The sequence below is a fragment of the Apodemus sylvaticus genome, chromosome 1 (assembly GCF_947179515.1).
Source record: "Apodemus sylvaticus chromosome 1, mApoSyl1.1, whole genome shotgun sequence".
Classification (NCBI taxonomy): domain Eukaryota; kingdom Metazoa; phylum Chordata; class Mammalia; order Rodentia; family Muridae; genus Apodemus; species Apodemus sylvaticus.
Genome location: NC_067472.1, coordinates 120,042,219 through 120,065,748, shown reverse-complemented (window position 1 = coordinate 120,065,748; position 23,530 = coordinate 120,042,219). Strand labels below are relative to the sequence as shown.

General features: G+C 36.7%; 1 pseudogene; it reads left to right on the top strand.

Moving 5' to 3' along the window:
* The first annotated feature begins 1,022 nt into the window (after positions 1-1,022).
* On the top strand, positions 1,023-22,500 carry LOC127685872 (vomeronasal type-2 receptor 116-like; annotated as a pseudogene).
* The last annotated feature ends 1,030 nt before the right edge of the window (positions 22,501-23,530 follow it).

The window sequence follows — 23,530 nt, the reverse complement described above, 5'->3', positions numbered from 1 at the left end:
CAAGCTTCTGGAGCAGGGACTGTCACAGACTCTGTTACTTGCCTGTACAACCTGTTCTCATGACTGGGTATCTTCTCTGGCAGCACTGGGAGAACATGTACCTTGTCCTTCATTGATTTGATGTCTCAATGTGAGTTGGTCCTCAAGGAGCTGAGTGGGTTCTATCCCATCCCAAAAAGGAAGGGGAGGGGATAAAAATGGGGAGGTGCTATGTGAGGTGAGTAATCAGAGGGAAGATTTTTACCAACATGTAAATTCAAAGAATACATTAATGGAAAAATTAAGTGTTCCTTATTCTCAGGAATAATATCTAATTTATGAAAATTAAAATTCAAGCAAAGAGGAAAACCCAATAAAAAACACTTCTGCACCTAAAAACAGATACCATATCATTGTGAGTTTGTTTTTCTAAAATCTCTTAATATAATAATTATCTAATAAATCACTTGAAAGTTCTTACAAAAACTAATAATGATATTGGCTCATTATTACTGCTTCCTCTTTCAATATGATGCTTCATAACTTGAAGATATTTTATAACTTATATTGTAATGCTGTTGAAAACCTCATGACTGTGGATGCAAATAGGTCTATAATATGATGTGTTTTTAGTTTTCTATGTGGTTTTAATACTATATACCTTTCAAAGTAATTACATGTTTGTCTGAGATATAAGTTTCTATCAAACTTTTATTTTAAAATAATATTTGCCAAGAGTGGTGGCACACACCTGTAATCCCAGCACTTGAGAGGCAAAGGCAGGTGGATTTCTGAGTTCGAGGCCAGTCTTGTCTACAGAGTGAGTTCCAGGACAGCCAGAACTACACAGAGAAACCCTGTCTCGAAAAAACAAAAAACAAAAAAAAAATCTAGAATACTAATTTTTAATTAGTTAATTTTGATGACAAATAAATGCCAAGTTTTAAGTTATACCCTCCTTATATTTATATGTATGTACCTAAATAAAAAGAGCATTTTGTTCAGTATTACATTTGAAAATGCAAACTAATGTTCCTAGGAACATGGACAGGCCTGGGAGCACAGGTAGGATCAAGTCTGCTGCTCAAAGGAACCTGCCTGGAACCATCAGGAGGGAGCCTTCCAGTTTCTGTCTGTTGCTCGAGACTATCCACTGCCACAGGGCTCCTAGGCACAGGGAGATAGCTAGCATTCCAGGAGTGTGGACAGGCCTGAGAGCACAAGTAAGGCCACTTATGCTGGTTGGAGAAAACTGCCCCAAATCCCGAGAACACAAGAAACTAGGGGCAGCCTGAGACAGGAAACTTCCAATATCTGTCTGCACCCAGAGATGAACCTGAGCCACAGAGCTACATACACAAATACTGCCACTAGAGAAATATTCTCCCAGGAGTACCTACAAACCTGCATGTACAGGTAAGACCACCACTTCTGTTCAAATTTGCGGCCCAAGAGAGACCTGCTCACATCCATCAGGACACAGGAACAAAGTATCAGCTGGGGACAGGATTTTTCTGCTTTCTGTCTATAGCCCTCACCTGAGCCTGTACAACAGCTCTCCATAACTAAATTTCTCCAAGAGAGAACTAATCTCCCAGAAACACCAATGCACAGGCTTGAAGGACAGAAAAGCCACATACAGAGACAGCAAGACCAGCTAACACAAAAGATAGCCAGAAGGTAAAAGGATAAGAACATTACCAACAGAATCCAAAGCAACATGACATCATCTGAAGACAGTTTTATCACAACAGCAAGTCCTGGATACCCCAACATCCCAGAAAAGTAAGATTTGGATTTAAAACCATAACTTATGATGCTGATAGAGGACTTCAAGAAAAACATAAATAACTCCCTTAAAGAAATACAAATGTTCTTTTCAGGAAATTTCCCCTGTGCCCATGTGTTCAAGGCTTTCTCACTTTCCACTCTATAAGTTTCAGTGTATCTGGTTTTATGTGAAGGTCCTTGATCCACTTGGACTTAAACTTTGTACAAGGAGATAACAATGTGTCAATTTCCATTGTTCTACATGTTGACCTCCAGTTAACCCCACACCATTTGTTAAAAATGCTGTCTTTTTTCAAGTGGATATTTTGAGATACTTTGTCAAATATCAAGTAACTGTAGGCATGTGGATTAATTTCTGGGTTTTCATTTCTATTCCATTGATCTTCGTGCCTGTCTTGGTACCAATACCAAAGAGTTTTTATCACTATTTTTCTGTAGTAGAGCTTGAGGTCAGGGATGGTGATTCTCCCCAGAAGATCTTTTGTTGAAGAGAATAGTTTTTGCTATCCTGTTTTTTTTTTTTCTAAATGAATTTGCCCCTTGCTCTTTCTAGCTCTATGAAGAATTGATTTTGAAATTTGATGGGGAGTGAATTGAATCTATAGATTACTTTTGGCAACTTGGACATTTTTACTATATTAATCTTGCCAATCCATGAGCATGGGAGGTCTTTCCATCTTCTGAGATCTTCTTCAATTTCTTTCTTCAAAGGCTTGAAGTTCTTGTCATACACATCTTTCACTTGCTTGGTTAGAGTCACACCAAGGTATGTAATATTATTTGAAACGATTGTAAAGGGTATGCATTTCTCTAATTTATTTCTCAGCTTGTTTATCCTTTGAGTAGAGAAGGGCTACTGATTTGTTTGAGTTAATTTTATATCCAGCTACTGGTGGCTTATGATCTAAGAAGAAAAATCGATAAAAGGAACCTCATTAAACTGCAATGTTTCTGTTAGACAAAGGACACTGTCAGTAACAAAAACAGCAGCCAACAGATCGTGAAAAGATCTTTATCAATTCTACATCAGATAGATGGCTAATATCCAATGCATACAAGGAAGTTAAACTCCAAGGAGTCAAATAATCCTATTACAAATGGGGTACAAACCTAAACAGAGAATTCTCAACTAAGGAAACAAAAATGGCAGTGAAGCACCTAAAGAAATTATAGTATCCTTAGTTATCCAGAAAATGCAAATAAAGATAACACTGAGATAATACCTCATACCAGTCAGAATGGATAAAATGAAAAACTCAGGGGACAGCACATGCTTTCTAGAATATGGATAAAACAGAACACTCCTCCATTCCTGGTTGCATTGCAAGCTGGAAAACCTACTCTGGAAATCAGTTTGGTGGTTCCTAAAAAAAATTAGACATAGTACTACCTGAGGACCCAGGTTTACCACTCCTGGGCAAATACCCAGAAAATGCTCCAATATGAAATAAGGTCACATGATCCACTATGTTCATAGCAGTCTTATTTGTAATAGCCAGAAGCTGCATAGGATCCAGATGTCATTCAATAGAAGAATGGATACAGAAAATATAGTATATTTACACAATGGTTTACTACTCAGCTATTAAAATTAATAAATTCATGAAATTCTTAGGCAAATGGGTGGAACTAGAAAGTGTCATGTTGAGTGAGATAATCCAATCACAATAGCACACACATTGTATGCACTCACAGATAAGTGGGTATTAACCCAAACTTCAGAATAAACAAGATACAATTCATAGAGCACAGGAAGTTCAAGAAGAAGGAAGACGAAAGTGTGTGTATATTTTTTTTCTTAAAAAGGGAACAAAGTACTCAGAGGATCAATTATGGAGACAAAGTGTGGACAGAGACTGAAGGAAAGGCCATCTATAGACTGTCCTACCTTGGCATTCATCTTATAAACAATCCCCAAATCATGACACTATTATGGATGACAAGAAGTGCTTCCTGAAAAGATCCTGTTATGGTTGTCTCCAGAAGGTCCCTACTAGAGCTTTACAGATACAGACACAGATGCTAGCAGCCAACCATTGGACAGAGTGTGGGGTACACAATGGAGGAGCTGGAGGGAAGGCTAGAGGAGCTGAAGGGTTTTTCAGCCCCACAGGATGAATGATGATGTCGGCCAACCAGATACCCCAGGACTACGGTCTAAGCCATCATCGAATAGGTGCACATGGTTCCAGTCACAAGTTTTGCAATGAATGTCTTGTTGGGCATCATTGGGAGGAGAGGTCCTTAATTGTCTGAAGACTAGATAGGTAACCCAGTGTGGAGAAATCCATGGGGGTTGTAGGTGGCAGTGGGGTGGGTGGAGGAGCATATTCTTGGAGGCAGGATTTGGGAGGATGTGTTGAGGCTTTTCTGGGAGGGAAGAAACTGGGAAAGGGTATAACATTTGATATGTACATGAAGAATATATTCGATTATAAAATTAAAAAATAAAGAACTTACAACTTATGCATTCACTGATATGTAGGCATTAGGCAAAGAGCATGGAATTCACATGATACAACTCATGAGCCACATGAAGCTCAAGAGGAAAGAAGACCAAAACGTGGATGCTTCAGTCATGCTTAGAAGGGGGAACAAAAAAATCAAGGGAAATAGAGATTGGGAGGGACATGGAGGAAGAGAACAGGGGGAGGGGAAAAGAGGGAATGAATCAGATTTGAAAGGAGATGGAGGATATGTACACAGAGCTGAAGAAATTGAACAGAGGGCTGTAACAGTGGGGGATAGGGAACTGTTGTTGGCAGCCAAAAAGTCCCAGATGTCATGAAAGCAAGAGCCTTCACAGGACCACTTCTGGATGAAATTAGCTGAAACACCCCACAATAGGAGGGAGAACCCGTGGAGACCATATCGAGAGGTTAACCATGCCTCATCCCTATTGAAGAATAGGGCCACCCACCCATATCCCAAATTTTAACCCAGAATTGCTCCTGTCTAAAGGAAATACGGGAACAAGGGATGAAATAGTGACTGATGGAAAGGCCATCCAGAGACTTAGGATATATACTGCATGCAAACAGCAAACCCAGACACTATTATGGATGCCAAGAAGTGCTTGCTAACAGGAGCCTGATCCTGACCAATACAGATGTGGAACCTTGCAGCCAACCATAGGACTGAGCATGGGAACTCCACAGGAGGAAATTTGGAAAGAGCTGAAGGAGCTGAATGGGCCTTATCTGGCAACAATGGGAGGGGAGGCCCTTGGACCTGTGAAGGCTTGATAGCCCAGTGTAGAAGAATTCTAGGGCAGTGAGGTGGATATGGGTAGGTTGGTGGGGGACCACATTCATAGATGCAGTGTAAGGTAGGACAGGATGTGATAGAGTTTTTATAGAGGAAAAATGGGGAAAGGGCAAACCATTTGAAATACAAATAAATAATATAACCAATTAAAAAAAGAATAACAGTATTATCTGCTTAAGAGGTTTGTTAAGATAATCAAACAAGATACCTGGTGATACATAGCAACTGAAAATTCTCATTGCAGTTTTGATTATAAGAAAATCACAGGAGCCATTCTCACTTAGATCTCAAAACCTCCTCCTTTCAGCCATCTTACATGCTCAAGCCTGCCTTTAGAAGGAACAATATTAGCTTTCAGGTTTGCAAATATCAAGTTGGTCAGTACATATAGAGTTCATGTTGATTAGAACAAAAAGAGCTCACCTGCAGTTAGGTTACTATAACAACCTCTTTCCATTTCACCTCTTCATGACCATTTTTGTTTGCCAGCTTCCTTGAAGGCCAAGACACCTTTGTCATGAGATTCTGAGAGAAAATTCTGAGAGACTACTTCATAGATACAATGTTTAGAGACAGTGCGAGTTCCCTGAGAGACTGTTCCCTGGAGACAATGTTTGCCCTGTCATACTCCCTCCCCACATCTTGCTTGCCTTCATTTATATTGCGGTGTGTAAAACAATAAAGTTTGACAGCTTGATCAAAATACTGTCTTGCTGTCCATTTCTCATCTCTCTTGTCTCTCGTCCTCTCCTAGGTGGTCCGGGGACCCTGTTGACTGTCCTGCGGGTTGGGACAAGAAAATAACCTAATATCACTACCAATATAAAGACCTTAATAAATAATGTAATTCTGGTAATTCTTAAAAGATCATCATAAAAAGTTGATAATTCACTTATTTGTCTAAATAGCATCATCACAAGAACGTTCTTAAATCTGCAGAGATGTGCTTGTAAGTTGGGGGAAAGAACCAGTGATTGTCATATATATTTAATAGTAACAGGAAAAAAGAGTATTGATAGAAAATTTTTTTCATAAAATTATGTTCATCTTGGCCTTGCCTATAAAAGCAAATTTATCTTGCATTATTATAATATGAAGCAGACCAGATCAGGAAGTTTACATATTAGTTATCACTTTAGCCTATGATGGCTCCTGAAAATGGATTTAACATCTAGAACTGGCATAAAAGGATGACCAGGGATAATAGATTTTATAGATAGTTTTGTGTCAGAATCTCCCCTTGCCAACAAGTTACAAGTAGGTAACAAATTCCTAGCATTAAAAGGTTTCTTTTGTAAAGTTATGGCTCCAAGAATTGTAATTTTTCACCAAGTAGCATAAATTGTGGATTTATTTATTTTTATTTTTTATTATTTCTTATTATCAAAACACCCAAACTATTACAAGATATTTTGAAATGTAATTGTATTTCTTTGTCTGCCCAATGTCTCCCAATCCTATAAATCCCTCTGTTTTAAGCAATATGCCATTTACACAATAAATCTTTTTCCCCTATACCTAATGGGGCCTGCAATCATTTCTCCTTTTCTTTCTCCAGAATCCCCATGATTCATTCACTGTTTGGCTGTGGGTAACTGCATCTATCTGAGTCATCTTCCAGGTGGAGTCTCTGGAAGGAAATCCATTCTTGATTTCTCTCTGCAATAAAAACAGAGTATCATTAATAGTGTCAGTGATTTAGTGCTCGCCCACGGTATGAATCTCAAGTTTGGCCAGTTATTGTTTTGCCATTCTATCAGTCTATTCCCAATCTTTGCATTTCTTTTAGTCAGGATAAATTTTGGGCTGAAAGCTTTGTGGGTAGTTTAATGACTATATCTTTCCACTTACATTCCTAGCTGGCTACGGAAGGTCACTTTTTGTTCATGTTCCATATCCAAAAAGCTATGAATCATAGCTTAGTTCACCCCCAATGATTCTTCATGAACTCCCTTATCCAAGGTCTACTATGTCCTGGAAACATCTACCTCCAAATCCTTGTCAGTTTTATATTACCATTTATTCTCATAGTCATCTATTCATCTTCCCTGTCTTTCCAAACACCTGATTGTGAACACCTTTACATATTCACTCTCCCATCCACTACTCTCTCTCCATTTTCCTCTTATCAGAATTTTCCCCATTCTAGGTAATTTCCAAGCATTCTAGTTTGTGTCTTCCTTATTGTTTAGCTTATTTGGATCTGTGGGATGTAGCATGGTTATCCAATGTTTTACAGTTATTATCCACTTATAAGTACATACCATGCTTGTCCTTTTGAGACTGGATTATTTCACTCAGGATGATATTCTCAAGTTTCATTCATTTTCAATCCATCCAAAATTCATGTTTAATGGCAGAATAGTATTCCATTGCCGATGTACCACATTACTTTACACATTCTTCAGTTGAGGACCACCTAATTTGTTTCCTGGTTTCTAATATTATGAATAAAGCTACTCTGAACATAGTTGAGCAAGTCTATATGTGAGATGAAGGAGCATCTTTTGGTTATATTCACATGAGCAGTATGCCTGTGTCTTGAGGTATAGTTTTTCCCAGATTTAGGAATCAACCAAGTTGATTTCTCAAGTGGTCGTCCATGTTTGCATTCCCACAGGCAATGGAGCAGCATTGTTCTAGTTCTACATCCTTGCTGATATGTACTAGCTCTTCAGGTTATGAACTTAGCATACAGACTTGTGTAAAAAATAACATCTTATTACTTTGATTTCCATTTCCATGGAGCATAAGGAATTTGACCATTTATTTTAATGTTTCTTTACAATTGGTGACTCCCCTGTTCATAATTCTGTGTTTAGTACTTAGCTCCATTTTTTTAAAATTTGGGGCAGGGGGGTAGCATCTGACTTGATTCATTTATATATTTTGCATAGTTGCTTCATGTCAGATATTTTGTCCTAACCTCTTGTACTTTTGACAATATTAAATATCTTGAAGAAATTTTTGAGTTTCATAAGGTCCCATTTGTCAATTGTTTATTTTGGAGCCTGAGCCATTGTTGTTATGTTCAGAGATGTTTCTACTGTCCCAATATGTTCCAGGCTATTTATAATTTACTTTTCTTTGAGATTTGGTATATAGAGTTTTAAGTTTATGTCCTCAAAGTACTTGGACGTGTATTTTATGCAGGATGAAAAGGGGATCTATTTTCATTCTTCTACATGTAGTCATTCAGTTAGATTAGCAACTATTATAGAAAATGCCACCAGGTGGTAGGAAGGTCTAATGGGATGTGTGTTTGTGGGGGTGGATGTGGATCCTCATGGGGTTGGGAGGAATGAGGTGATAAGTAATGTGGTACTGTTAGAGGTGATACCGGAAGGGTGATAAGTCTGGAATGTAAAAAAGATTAAATGAAAAATAGAAAATATAAAATAATTTGGCTTGTTAAAAGTACTAGAATAGGAAAATAAAGTATATATGTAAACATAATGAAAGCAATACACACTAAGAGAATAGCAAACATCAAATTAAATGGAGAAAAATTTAAATCAGTTTCACTAAAATCAGGGAAAAATTTGGCTAACTAGTCTTGTCTTCTTATCTATGTACATTACATTCCAGGCAGTGCAAAAAGACAGGTAAAGCAGATAAATTAGATACAAAGTAGAAAGCAAGATGTCAAAGTATCACTATTTGTGAATGATATGATATTATACATAAGCTCCCTAGAATATTCTGGCAGAGAAGTCCTATAGCTGCGGAATACCTTCATCAATATGGCTAGATAGAAAATTATATATTTCATTAAGATTTTGAGCCAGGCAGTGGTGGTGCATGCCTGTAATCCCAGCATTCTGGGAGGCAGAGGCAGGCAGATTTCTGAGTTCAAGGCCTGCCTGGTCTACAGAGTGAGTTCCAGGAGAGCCAGGATTATACAGAGAAATCTTGTCTTGAAAAAAACCAAATTCAAATAAAAAAGATTTTTTAGATACAGGAGGAGATGTAGAAGAAGTACAAAGGGTATGGAATTTGGAAGAAGGTGTATAGCAGCAGGGAATTGGAAACTGGAATAGTTATTAGAAAGTCACAGATGCAAGGAACCCATGGTATATCAGGATCCAACAGAGAGAACATTAGGTGAAATACCAAACAATGAAGAGAAAGAACCTTTAGAGACTATTTCCAGTGGATAGGCATAGTACCTGCTTGAGTGATGGGGCTATCCACCGACATCAAAAATATAAATCCAGAATTCCTCCTTTCAAAAGGAAATGCAGGGGAAAGTGGTGCAGAGGAAATTAAAGGAAAAGTCATCCAGAAACTGTCCCTCCTAGGGATCCTTCCCATTTGTGGGCATTAAACTCAGAAACTATTGGGGATGCCAAAAAGTGCTTCCTGACAGGAGCCAGATATTGCTCTCCCCTGAGATGGTCTGCCAAATCTGACAAATACAGATGAGGACTCATGCAGCCAAATATCAGACTGAGTACTGTACCTCAATGAAAAAGTTAGGGCAAAGACTTATGAAGCTGAAAAGATTTGCAATTCCATTGGAAGAACTGCAATATCTGCCATCCAGACACCCCAAAATTCCCAGGGACTCAGCCACTAACCAAAGAATACACATGGAGGGACCCATGGTCCCAGCTGGACATGTAGCAGTTGATTGCCTTATGAGGCATCACTAGAAGGGGAACCCCTCATCTTGTGTAGACTAGATGACCCAGAGTAAAGGAATGCTAAGTGCTGAAACAGTGGTGGGTGGGCATGTGGGATCGTATCCTCATAGAGGCAGCAAGAGTGGGGAAGTAATAGATTGTGGAGGGAAAACTTGGAAGGCAGATAACATTTGACATGTAAGTAAACAAAACAACAAGTAGAAAATACTTTCTAATGTGGAATACAGTCTTTTGAAGCAAGAACTAGTGATTCTTTGAATTTCCTCATTATATGTCATGTCTCTCAGTTCACTTTTGATTTTGTTGATTGAAACATATATCTGTCTTTTCACTAGTTTGGAGAAGGTTCTGTTTGTCTTGTGAAATTTACCAAAGAACCAACACTTGGGTTCATTGATCCTTTACATTGTTTAGTTATTTCTAAATGATAGATTTCTGATTGTTTCCTTTTATCTACTTCTCTTTGATATTCTTGGTTCTTTTCTTCCAGAGTTTTCAGGTGTTCTTATAAATTGCTGGTATTGGAGCTTTGTATTTTCTTAATTGAGGCACTTAATGAGATCAACAATTGTGTTAACATAACTATTGTGGTGTTTAATAAACTTGGGTATGTAATGCATTTATTTTCATGTAATTCCTTAAAAGTCAGTATTTTTTTCAGTATTATTTCCAAGACTCAGAGATCATTTAGTAAATAATTGTTCCATTTACATGAGACTGTATAGACTCTCCTCTTTCTGTTTTTGTTGAAGTCCAGCTTTAATTCATGGTAGTCAATTAAGATATAAGGCAATATTTTAAATGTATTTTATCTGTTGAGGCTTCCTTTATGACTGACTATATGCTCAGTTTTGTGGAAGGATTCATAAGGTACTGAGAAGGAGATATATACTTTTGTGTTTGGGTAAAATATTTTTAAAATTATTTTATTTATTATCATTTCAAATGTTATCACCCCACTTGCTGCCCTAAGAATGCCCTCCACCTCATCTAACCTCCACTTATTTTAAGAGGGTGTTCCCTCACCAAATCACTCACTGCCACCTCACCCCCTAGCATCCCTCTTCTCAGGGGAATTAAGCCTGCACAAACAAAGCTCCTCCTCTGCCACTGTGACAAGACAAAGCAGTCCTCAGCTACATTTGTATCAGGGGACCATCCCATGTATGCTCTTTTGTTGGTGTCTTAGTCGCATGGAGACCTGAGTGAGTCTGGCTAGTCGATAATGTTGTTCTTCCGACTGTGCAACAGACTTTCCCCTAATTCTTCCATACAGGTTCCAGAGCTTAGTCCAGTAGTAAGCTGTACTTGTATGCATCTGTCTCAGTCAGTTGCTCATAGAACCATTTAAAGAACAACCATATTAAGTTCTACTTGCAAGCCCAACATGGCATAAGCCATAGTCTTAAGGTTTGGTGCATGTACATGGAATGTATCCCAAATTGGGGCAACCACTGAATGGCCATTCCTTCAGTCTCTATTTTTTCCCTGCATTTCCTTTTGACAGGAACTATTCTGGGTCAAAAAATTTGAAAATGGGTAGGGGGCACCATCTTTCAATTGAGTGCTTTGTCTCTCTACTGGGGTTAGTTCCAGCTCACCAGTATTTGGAATTTCTTATGAAGGCATCACCATTGGGTCCTGGAAATATCTTATATTTCTGGGGTCTGGTATGATAAACATAAACACAAAATGGATTTAAATTTAATTTGGTATCCTTGTGTTAAAGGAATTTAGAAGTCAAACAATATGTACATTTAATTGTATTTGGCATATAGGCAATAGAATCATTAGAAATAGTATATATTTTCTCAATAATTTATATATTCATATTACCTCTCAATTCCAAACTCCTTGTATTCCCCACCTTCCCCCATAAAACCAAGATGGAATATTCATTCTAATAGTTAACAAAATAGACTTTCAAATAAATTAATCAAAAGAGACAGAGAAAAGCATTTTATACTCATGATACAGAAATCAACCAAGATGATATCACAGTTCTGAACATATCTATGTAAAATTCAGCGGCTTCCACATTTGGGAAGGAATATACTAAAGCTAAAGTTGCACACTAAACAATAGACATTAATACAGGGAGACTTCAATATGCCACAGTCATCAATGAACAGGTAATCTAGAAGAAAATAGAGAACTTGCAAAACTATCAAATATTATGGATCAAATGGACCTAACACATATCTATTGAAGCTTTCACCCATTTGTTTAAGTGCTTTTAGGGCTGTCAAGATGCCTTAGTTGAAATTTCTTTTTTTATGTCTCTAGTCCATTTTTAAATTGGATTATTTGGTTTTCTGGAGGCTAACGTCTTGAGGGCTTTATATATTTTGGATATCTGCCTTCTATCAAATGTATGGTTAGTGAAAATCTTTTTTCTATCTTTATGACGCTGCTTCATGTTATTGAAAGTGTCCTTTGCTTTACAGAAGATTTTCAGTCACATTTGTCAATTGTTATTCGTAGAGTCTGAGAAACTGGCGATATGTTAAGGAAAATTTTGATCTGCACCAATGTATTTAAGGTTTGCTCCCATTTCTCTGCTGTTAGAATCAGTGGACCTGGTTTTATGTGGAGGTCCTTGATCCAATTGGAGTTGATCTTTATCAAGCTGATAAATATGAATAAACTTGCATTATTTTTACAAGCAAACTACTTGTTAGTTAGAGCTAAACAAATTATCAAAGAGGTCTTCTTTATTCCATTGTATAATTTTAGATTCTTTGTCAAAGATCAAGTTTCCATAGGTATGTGGCTTGTAGTCTGTGTCTTCAATTGTCTTCCTTTGATTGATCTGTCTCTCTCTGCACCAATTAATACTATGCAGTTTTCTTCTGTAGTACAGCTTAAGGTCAGGGATGGTGATTCCTCTAGATGTTTTTCCTTTTGATGAGAGTTGGTTTTGTTTTTCCATTTTTGTTTACTTTTGTTTATTTTATTCCATACCATGTTGAGAATTGTTCTTCCTCTCCCTGTGAAGAATTTAGTTGAAATTTTAATGAGGATTGTGGTGAATCTATCTTTAGATTGCTTTTGTTAAGATGGCTATTATGCCCTTAAAGAAATGCTCAACATACTTAGTCTTCAAAGAAATGCAAGTCCAAATGACATTGAGTGTCCACTTTAATCAAATTTGAATGTCTAAAATTAAAATCTCAGGCAATCACAGGTGCTGCACAGGATGGGGAAGGAGAAGAATACTTCTACATTCCTGTTTGAAATGAAAACTGGTATAATCACTCTGGAAATGCATCTGAAGGTTCCTCAGAAAATTGGAAGATCTATCATTATACTGAGCTATACCACTCCTGAGCATTTACCAAAAAGGTGGTTCACTTTAACACAAGTATACATTCTCAAATACTTTCATCGCATCATTATTAGTAAGAGCCAGAAACTGGAAATAACACAGATGTCCATCAAATGAAGAATGGATATTGAAATGTGGTTCATTTAATTAGTGGAATACAGAATACCTATAATAAAACACACATACCCTAAAATATTAACCAAAAATGAAATCTCAAGTGAGGATCATTCAATTAAACTTAGAAATAGGAACAACACAATCACAGAATGTAGAGAAACTGAACAAACTGAGCAGCAAAATGGAAGTATATGGAAAAATGGGTACAGGATAAGGTATAGTGGAGAGACAAGAGAAGCCCAGAGAACTAAGACAATGAATGGAACAATTCACCTTAAGGGATTTTGGAAACAGAGGTTAGAAATTCCCAGATACCTGGAACATGTGAGACTCTAAGGATTCATTATGGTTCAATGCAGCTGAAATATCCAATGTGGATTGATAGAACCAGAAAAGATCATTTCCAATATTTGGACAGTGTCCCTTCTAGAGGGGTGTGGTCACTAATCTACATGCAAAATTATTGGCCCAGAAATAGTTCTCACTAAAAGAAGTGCAGGGACAAAAACGGAACTGACACTGAAGGAAAGGCTCATCAGTTACCTTTCCAACTTGAGATCCATGCAATCAGCAGGCACCAATATCTGACACTAGTAAAATAATATGTTGTGCTTGAAGACAGGACCTTAGCTTGGCTATACTCTGAGAGGCTCTTCTACAGGGAACAAATAAGAATAATGAAGATAATCACCTCATATATATATATATATATATATATATATATATATATATATATATATATATATATATATATTCTTTGTTTACAATCCAAAAGCTATATATATTTCCATATTCTTTGTTTACAATCCAAAAGCTTTCCCAGTTCCACATGTGTCCCATAAGTCCTCTTCTTTCCATCCATTCTCCTATCTTTCCCCCTCCCTTTTCTCTGTCCTGGTACTCCCCTACAATGCTGGATCAAGCCTTTCCAGGATTAGGGCCCTCTTCTTCCTTATTCATGGGAATCATTTGATATGCTAATTATATCTTCAGTATTCAGAGTTTCAGGGATAATTAATATCCACTTAGCAATGATTGCATTCCAAGTGTATTCTTTTGTGAATGCGTTACTTCGCTTAGGATGATATTTTCTAGTTCGAACCATTTGCCTAAACAATTCATGAATTCATTGTTTTTAATTGCTGAATAGTACTCCATTGTGTATATATACCACATTTTCTGTATCCATTACTCCATTGAGGGATATCTGGGGTCTTTGCAGCTTCTGGCTATTATAAATAAGGCTGCTACGAACATAGTGGAGCATGTGTCCTTATTGCATACTGGGGAATTCTCTGGGTATATACCCAGGAAAGGTATAGCAGGGTGCTCTGGAAGTGTCATGTCCAGTTTTCTTAGGAACCTTTGCAGATGACATGATAGTATACTTAAGTGACCCAAAAACTCCACCAGAAAACTCCTACAGCTGATAAACAACTTCAGCAAAGTGGCAGGTTATAAAATCAACTCAAGCAAATCAGTTGCCTTCCTATACTCAAAGGATAAGCAGGCTGAGAAAGAAGTTAGGGAAATGACACCCTTCACAATAACCACAAACAATAATAAGTATCTTGGTGTGACTCTAACCAAACAAGTGAAGGTTCTATACAACAAGAACTTCAGGTCTCTGAAGAGGGAAATCAAGAAGACTTCAGAAAATGGAAACTTCTTCCACACTTGAGGATTGGCAGGATTAATATAGTTAAAATGGCCATCTTGCCAAAAGCAATATACAGATTCAATGCAATCCCCATCAAAATCCCAACTCAGTTCTTCACAGAGTTAGAAAAAGCAATTCTCAAATTCATCTGGAATAACAAAAAAACCCAGGATAGCGAAAACTATTCTCAACAGTAAAAGAACTTCTGGGGGAAATTAGTATCCCTGACCTCAAGCAATACTACAGAGCAATAGTGTTAAAAACTGCATGGTATTGGCACAGATAATCACCTCTAACAATCTTCCCTGTTTGCTGAGTCCTCTCAGGAATGCCAAGCAGTGATGACTAGCTTGCTTCAACAGGTAGGCCTCCATTCTCATGGCATGTAGCTACCCAACTTCATCAGACATGTAGATCATGAACAATACCTGTGGATCCTGAAATATTTAGACCTGTTCCTCTGTAAACATACAGCCTTAGGATACCCATCAAGGGCCTGCCAAACCAGAACAATTGATGCTAACTCCTTTGCAATCCCTCCTAAAGCAGAAGCATCCGGATTCTAAAGACATCTATAAGGCTAAATGCCCTCTAGAAAACAGAGTCAAGTATCCAGCGGGCCCCAGCAGGAACCTTCAGGCGCCTGCTTTGGGATCTGAACAGCCTGGGCCACAGCACTCAGTATCCAGGAAGTGTGGGAGACCTGGTGTGCACCCAGAGGCAGTCTGGGAGCTCACAGCACAGCTTGTTCCTGTGGCACAGAGCTTAGGCTTCAGTCCTGAGGCCTCTGGCGGTAGCCCTCAGACCTCTCCGTTTCCGGATCCAGATCAGCCTGGGCGGCAACACCACATCTCCAGGTCCTGAAAAAGGCAAGTGGGGCTTCCAGGCGGCCAGCGGGGAGAAGTCAGTCTGTTCCAGTGAATCCAGCGGGCCCCAGCAGGAGCCTTCAGGTGGCTGCTTCGGGGTCTGAACAGCCTGGGCAACAGCACCCTGTCTACAGGTAGTGCAGGAGGTAAGCTGTGCACCAGAGGCCACCTGTGAAGGGACAGCTTGCACTGGTGAGTCCAGCATTGACAAGACCAACTAACACCAGTGAGAACTAGATGGCAAAAGGCAAACGCAGGAACGTCACTAACAGAAATCAAGGCAATATGGCAACATCTGAACCCAATTCTCCTCTACCAGCATGTCCTGGATACACCATCACACCAGTAAAACAAGATTTGGATTTAAAATCACTGGTCATGATGCTGGTACAGGAACACATGAAGGACATACTTAAAGAAATTCAGGAGAAAATGGATCAAAAGTTAGAAGCCCTTGCAAGGGAAACAAAAAAATCATTGAAAGAAATCCAGGAGAACACAAAAGCCAATAACGAGGAAACACAAAAAACACTTAAAGAAATACAGGAGAACTTTGGTCAACAGACTGAGGTCATGAAAGAGGAAACACAAAAATCTCTTAAAGAATTACAGGAAAGCACAAACAAGCAAGTGAAGGAGCTAAACAAAACCATCCAGGATCTAAAATCAGAAGAAGAAACAACTAAGAAAACTCAAAGGGAGACAACTTTGGAGATAGAAAGCCTTGAGAAGAAATCAGTGGCCATAGATGCAAATATCAACAATAGAATACAAGAGATAGAAGAAAGAATCTCAGATGCTGAAGATACCATAGAAACCATGGACTCAACAGTTAAAGAAAATGCAAAAAGCAAAAAGCTTGTAACCCAAAATATCCAGGAAATCCAGGACACAATGAGAAGACCAAACCTAAGGATTATAAGCATAGATGAGAGTGAAGAAATACAACTTAAAGGGCCAGCAAATATCTTCAATAAAATTATGGAAGAAAACTTCCCCTAACCAAAAGAGAGAGATGCCCATGAATATACAAGAAGCCTACAGAACTCCAAACAGACTGGACCAGAACAGAAATACCTCCCGTCACATAATAAACAAAACACCAAATGTACTAAACAAAGAAAGAATATTAAAGACAGTAAGAGAAAAAGGCCAAGTAACATATAAAGGAAGACCTATCGGAATCACAGCAGACTTTTCACCTGAGACTATGAAGGCTAGAAGATCCTGGGCAGATCTCATGCAGACTCTAAGAGAACACAAATGTCAGCCAAGACTACTATACCCAGCAAAACTCTCAATCTCAATAGATGGAGAAACCAAGATATTCCATGACAAAACCAAATTTACACAATATCTTTCTACAAACCCAGCTCTACAAAGAATAATAGGAGGAAAACTCCAATCCAAGGAGGGAAACGACACCCTGGAAAAAGTAAGATAGTTACCTTCTTTCATCAAACCCAAAAGAAGATAACCACTCAAATATAAAAATAATGTCAAAAATGACAGGAAGTAACAATCACTATTCCTTAATATCTCTTCACATCAATGGACTCAATGCCCCAATAAAAAGACATAGAGTAACCTACTGGATACGTAAACAGGACCCTACATTTTGCTGCTTAGAGGAAACACACCTAAGGGTCAAAGACAAACACTACCTTAGAGTAAAAGGCTGGAAGACAATTTTACAAGCAAATGGTCTCAGGAAACAAGCTGGAATAGCCATTTTAATATCAGATAAAATTGACTTTCAAACCAAAGTCATCAAAAGAGACTCTGAGGGACACTTCTTGCTGGTCAAAGGAAAAATACAACAAGAAGAACTCTCAATCCTGAACATCTATGCTCCAAATGCAAGGGCACCCTCTTTCATAAAAGAAACTTTATTAAAGCTCAAAGCACACATTGCACCGAACACAATAATTGTGGGTGACTTCAACACTGCGCTTTCCTCAATGGACCGATCAGGAAAACAGAAACTAAACAGGGACACAATGAAACTAATTGAAGCTTTGGACCAATTAGATGTAACAGATATATATATATAGAACATTCTATCCTAAAGCAAAGGAATATACCTTTTTCTCAGCACCTCATTGGTACCTTCTCCAAAATCGACCATATAATTGGTCACAAGACAGACCTCAACAAATATAAGAAGATCGAACTAATCCCATGCCTCCTATCAGATCACTATGGAGTAAAAGTGGTCTTCAATAGCAACAAAAACAACAGAAAACCCACATACACATGGAAATTGAACAGTATAGGGGAATATAAGAACAGGGAAGTGGGAAGGGGTGGATGGGGGAATAGCGGGAGGGAAGAGGGCATATGGGACTTTCGGGGAGTGGGGAATCAGAAAAGGGGAAATCATTTGAAATGTAAATAAACATATATTGCAAAAAATAGAAAAATAGATATGTGTATATTTACAAAAGAGTAGTTCATAAAGAAAAATGTTCAGAAGCTATAACATAAACTAAAAAAACTACAAACTTCAAAAATTAATCTGCTGACAATATATAATAAGACTAAGAATTTCAAAAATAACACTGAGTTTATCTTATCTGGTTCATGTACTTGATATCCAGTATACCCTTGAAACAGCATCACCAGTGAGTTTTTTGTATTCCCAGTGGTGATACCAAATTTAGAGTTGGGATTTTTTCAAAATTATAGACATGGTTGTATTTTTATTCTTCTCAATGAATACATAGACTAGGACCAGTACCATTATTCAAAATAGTTTCTTTATTTTAGTGTAGTTCTCTGGATTTATTTCCGAAACACCAGGTTCCCAAAGGTGTGTGTTTGTTTATATATCTTCAGTTAGATTCTATTGATCAAATACCACCCCATTAAGCCAATTTTGTAATAGAGGTGTGGGGTACAAAGTAAGATCAGAAATGGTGATACTCCTATTATATTTTTATTATTTAAAATTGTTTTAGGTTTTCTATATTTTAATCTGAACTGTACTTTTAAAAGAAAAGTCTGTATTACTTGATATATTAAACCTTGATACTTCAGCAATTGGAGTGGATCAATTCGAGTTAACTCATTTTACAATATGCATATCTTTTTCCAGTACAGAATAGCAATCTCCTTCAAAAAGAATGGCACAATTTCAGAAAGAAAATATCTAATAAATAAGGGAATAAGACTAGAAAAATGTTTTAAAAAGAAAGTAGTAAATAATAGAGAATATAAAAATGTTAAGGCTATTCGGTACTAGCTTCAGAAACAAAAGATAAGTCCAGTTACACAAACATTTCCTGTAGTTACAAAGCATTACAGAAAATTCAGATGAGGCAATAGCAAAAACGCTTATGTAAAATATACAGAAATGATATATAATTGTTAAATAAAATTATCAAACTATAAAATATATAAAAGCAGATATATTCAGTTAAAATACATTTCTTAAAATAGAGATGTTAAAGTAAACATATTAGAAACAGAAGAAATCTGGACAAACCAAACCAAATAGAACCCAAGGCCAGTTATGTGATATCCAGTGATTGTAGAGAAAGAATGAATTAGTGCAGCTGAGGGGTACATATGAAGTGAGAGAGCTTAATCTAAACAAAGAAATATTGTAGTTTAAGTAATTTTAAATTTTGTACAGCCTCAAATAGAAAAGAAAAACTGTGTGGAATGAAGAAAAGAATGTAAGAATTATTGTGGTGCTTACATTATCTATGAACACATTAGGTTTTGGTGATTGTTGACACTGAGAAATTTAGTGACCTGTTCTTCACCATTATGAAGAGTCATGACATTTTTACATTTCAAGAAGTGTAACTTTCTAGATAGTAGAATTGCTCATTACTTTTCACCATGTGTTAGATATTAGATTTATAAGATGAAGGCAGGGGAAGATTCATTGTTGGCTCACAAATCTTTTTTTATTCACAGATGACAAATAGATATTGCACTGTGTTAAAAATAGAATTTTAGGAAATTTGAAAAATGAGAGAATCCTGTTAATATAAAATTCATATTTTATAAACTTTATTAAAAAGTAAAATGAATAAAAGCACATGATGTCTAATTTCAGAACATGGCTAAATAAAAGGTCAAAAGAAGATAATAGAAAACTCTATAAATACTTAATAAATTTATGTATATTATGTTAAAGACTCCAAAACAAAAGTAAATAAAGTTTGATTCATCAAATTAAAAAATTTGGATTGTTAAATAATTTTGAAAGCATCACATCCTAATACCTCACAAAAAGGACTGTGTCAGCATATGAATGGGTCACAAAATACAAGAATACTTTGCTTCACCCACATTGAATTTTATTTAAGATTACCATAATCACAACCAATTTGCACCAAGACTGATGTGCTCTGTTTTATAGGGTGACAAGTAAGACTATCCTCTTGATTTCTTCTGTATATTTTGCCATTGAAAAAAATCAATAGGAATGGTAATTCCTGTTACCATTAGGTAATATATTATTATTGGGCAATATTTTACCTAATAATTTCCTACTTGTTAAGATTGAATATAGGCTAATTGTGAATCATGAGAAAAGAGATTGGTCCTTGAAAAAAAGGAAATGATTCCAAATTACTACTGTAGAAAGCAGAGAAGATATTTAATTGTACTTACTGGACCTGTATGGATAGCATCTTAAAAACTTAGACCAACCCTCTACATTTCCAGAACTCCAGAACTAAGTCACAGAATGTTACATTTATTGAAATACTATCTTACCACATTCTGAGATTCTGAGTACCAAGGCAGACTAAAAGGCAGATAATTTATTTATATCTATTCTGGTCTATCAACTATAAAATTTAGATGCTTTCTTAGAAATCATAATGACTTTATGACAAATGGGCAAGAGACACATTGCAATGTAAAATGTTTTACCAGAGGACTTAGTTTTTCTATATTGTATAGCAATTCACAAGTGTTGGATATAATTTTCATAATAAGATGAAGAATCCACACTTTCTCATACTTCTAGCATGAGTTCTAGCACATGTATATCTTAGACTGAGCTCTGTGCATTCAATTTCTATATAGTGATGCTTATGTTTAAGGTCTTTCAGCTTTACTGAGGTTATTTTCATCTCCATCTAAGTGAACAGGAACAGTTTCCTCATCTCTACCAGATGACTCCCAAAGATACATCTCTTCCACTAGGTATTGTGCCAATAGCCATTCACTTCAGAAGAAACTGAGTAGGAATGATCATTACATATGATGGCCATGGAATTAAATTCCTTTCTGAATTGAGAACAGGAATGGAAAGAAAACTGTCTACTTAGAATTTGTCACTATTATCACATATGATAAGATGTTATACATTAAAATGATTCACAAATATTATCACCAAATCATAATGTCATCAGCAAAAGTTGTGATTGTCTATGGGAATAAAGAATCTCCTTTACAATTGAGCTTCATGCTATGGAAATCTAAAAACATTCAGAGACTCTAGGTAAGTGTGCATCACTTTTTGATATGAACAAATAACAATGTGATATAATCACAATGATAGGAGATTTCATGCTTAAGTCCTTGCATGGGAATCTTATTTTTTGACATCAGCAGTCTATTATTAAAAGATTTCTACTTTTAAACAATTTATACAAACAGTGCACCCTTATATCTACAGTAATGACATTTCTTTTGCTAAACTCTGATGGACTTATGTTCAGTGTTCTTTGCCACCAACTAATTGTACAACACTGAAGAACTGTCCAACCAAAACCATATTTAAATATTTTATGTGCCACCCTTTGGAATGTCTATGAGTGAAACATGTTACAATTCTTATACAATTCTGTGTATGCTGTGACTCACTCACTTCTAGAGATGCTTCAGCAATAAGTAGACACAGGCTCAGAATATGATGGAAACTTACTGGAGTTTAACTCCTAGATGGTAATAATTCTTACACTGAATGACATATATATATATGTGTGTGTGTGTGTGTGTGTGTGTGTGTGTGTGTGTGTGTGTTTGATAAAAATGGCAATCATAATGGGTATTATAAAGTCAAAATCCTGTAAGTAACCTTCATCTTAAATGCATGTATTTCTATACTCTACCATTGTATATGAGGCTTATAAGATTAAGATTAAGATTTTGTTACAGCCAACAATGGCATCAAGACAGGATTTCACAATAAGTCATGAAATTCCATCCAATATGTCAATCATTCTAGAATCTCATGACTTTAAATTTTTCTCATGTAATTAAGAATATTTCTTTTATTTAACAAAGTTTACAATTATTGTAATTAATAGACCTCAAATAATTTTAAGTCCTTTTCCCATATTCTGAACAATTGAGAATTATTTTCACTACCTTATGATCAAATAACACTCTTGGCAAAAGAACTGAATAATTTTATCATCACCCTCAAAACATAGAATTCTTGTGTGTGTGTATCATGGTATGAAATACAGTGAGAAAATTCTATTTTTAAAGCATAGTGTAATTTTCAATGTATTTGGAATATATTTAACTTTTTCCACACTAAATACTTCTGATAAAAGTGGGTGTTAGGAGTAGGTAATGGATATGAGGAACAGTCCAAACATTTTAACTTCTGTAGTAATATGTATGCATAGCTGAAACTAAAATGACAAATGTGTTTTAGATGTTGTCTTTTCTGAATACCATAAAATTTGTAATAAACCTGAAACAGAATAAAAAACTGAATATTGAGTATGATTTTTCAATATCATGGATTTCCTAAGCCACTATGGATTTAAAATGAAAATAGGAGGAATTTCTGGTAATTTTCCAAACTGTCAATGATTGTTTATGACTGAAGAAATGATAGAGTGGGCTACAGATTCAAGTAGGTAATGTAGTTTTAATTTTAGTGCTTTACTTGAAACAAAACTACATATAATCTTGTCTACTTTTGCTTTCTTGTGGAATAAAATTTAACATTTCCTTATTTATTTATTTATTGATTGATTGATTGATTGATTGATTGATTGAAGTCCTCTATCGGCATCATGAAATATGATTTTAAATCCAGATCTGGCTTTTATGGTGTATTTGGGTATCCAGGACATGTTTTTGTGGGAGAACTTTGTTCAGATGTTGCCATGATGCCTTCCTTTCTGTTGGTAATGTTCTCGAGTTTGCCTTTTGCCATTTGGGTATCTCTGATTTAGCTGGTGTTGTTGTCTCTGACTGTGGCTTATTTTTCCTTCAAGACTCTGTATCCATGCTCTTGGGATACATGAACTTTCTGTGTACACAGGTATTTAGGTACTCATGTGAGACAAGTTATTTTTTGGTCGTATATAGGTATGTATGTCTGTTGGCCTGAATCATCCCTGGGAAGGAAATCTGAAGACTCCTGTCCCAGTCTGCTTTTAGACAATTATGACCTCAGGGTTTCAGGTTGTTTCTTCTGAGCATCTGGGGTGGTCATACCTGTGCTGTCTGGTCTCTCTGCACTCCTGGGTGGTTACCTACCTCCCTGTGCCATGTGGATATGGCATGACCTGGCAGAAGATGGTCCCATACCACAGACAGAAATCAGAAGTATCCTGCCTGAGGTTTCCAGATGTAATCCTCTGAGAGGCAGGGGATGTCCTACCTATGCTGACTAGCCTCTCTGCACACCTGGGTGGTCAGCTATCTACCTGGCCCACCTGGATATGGTGCTCTGTGGCAGAGGATGGTCCAGAGCCAAAGACAGAAACCAGAAGTATAGCCCAGGATTATAAGTTGAGTATAATGGGGAAATACATAAGAAACAGATTTTATTCTCACTATTATTCCAATACCTCCAATTTAAGAGTCTAAAGAATATCTCATCCAAAGAAAACACACTCAATATTTGACAGCCTACTTTTATACTGGCAATGTCTGCAGGTTT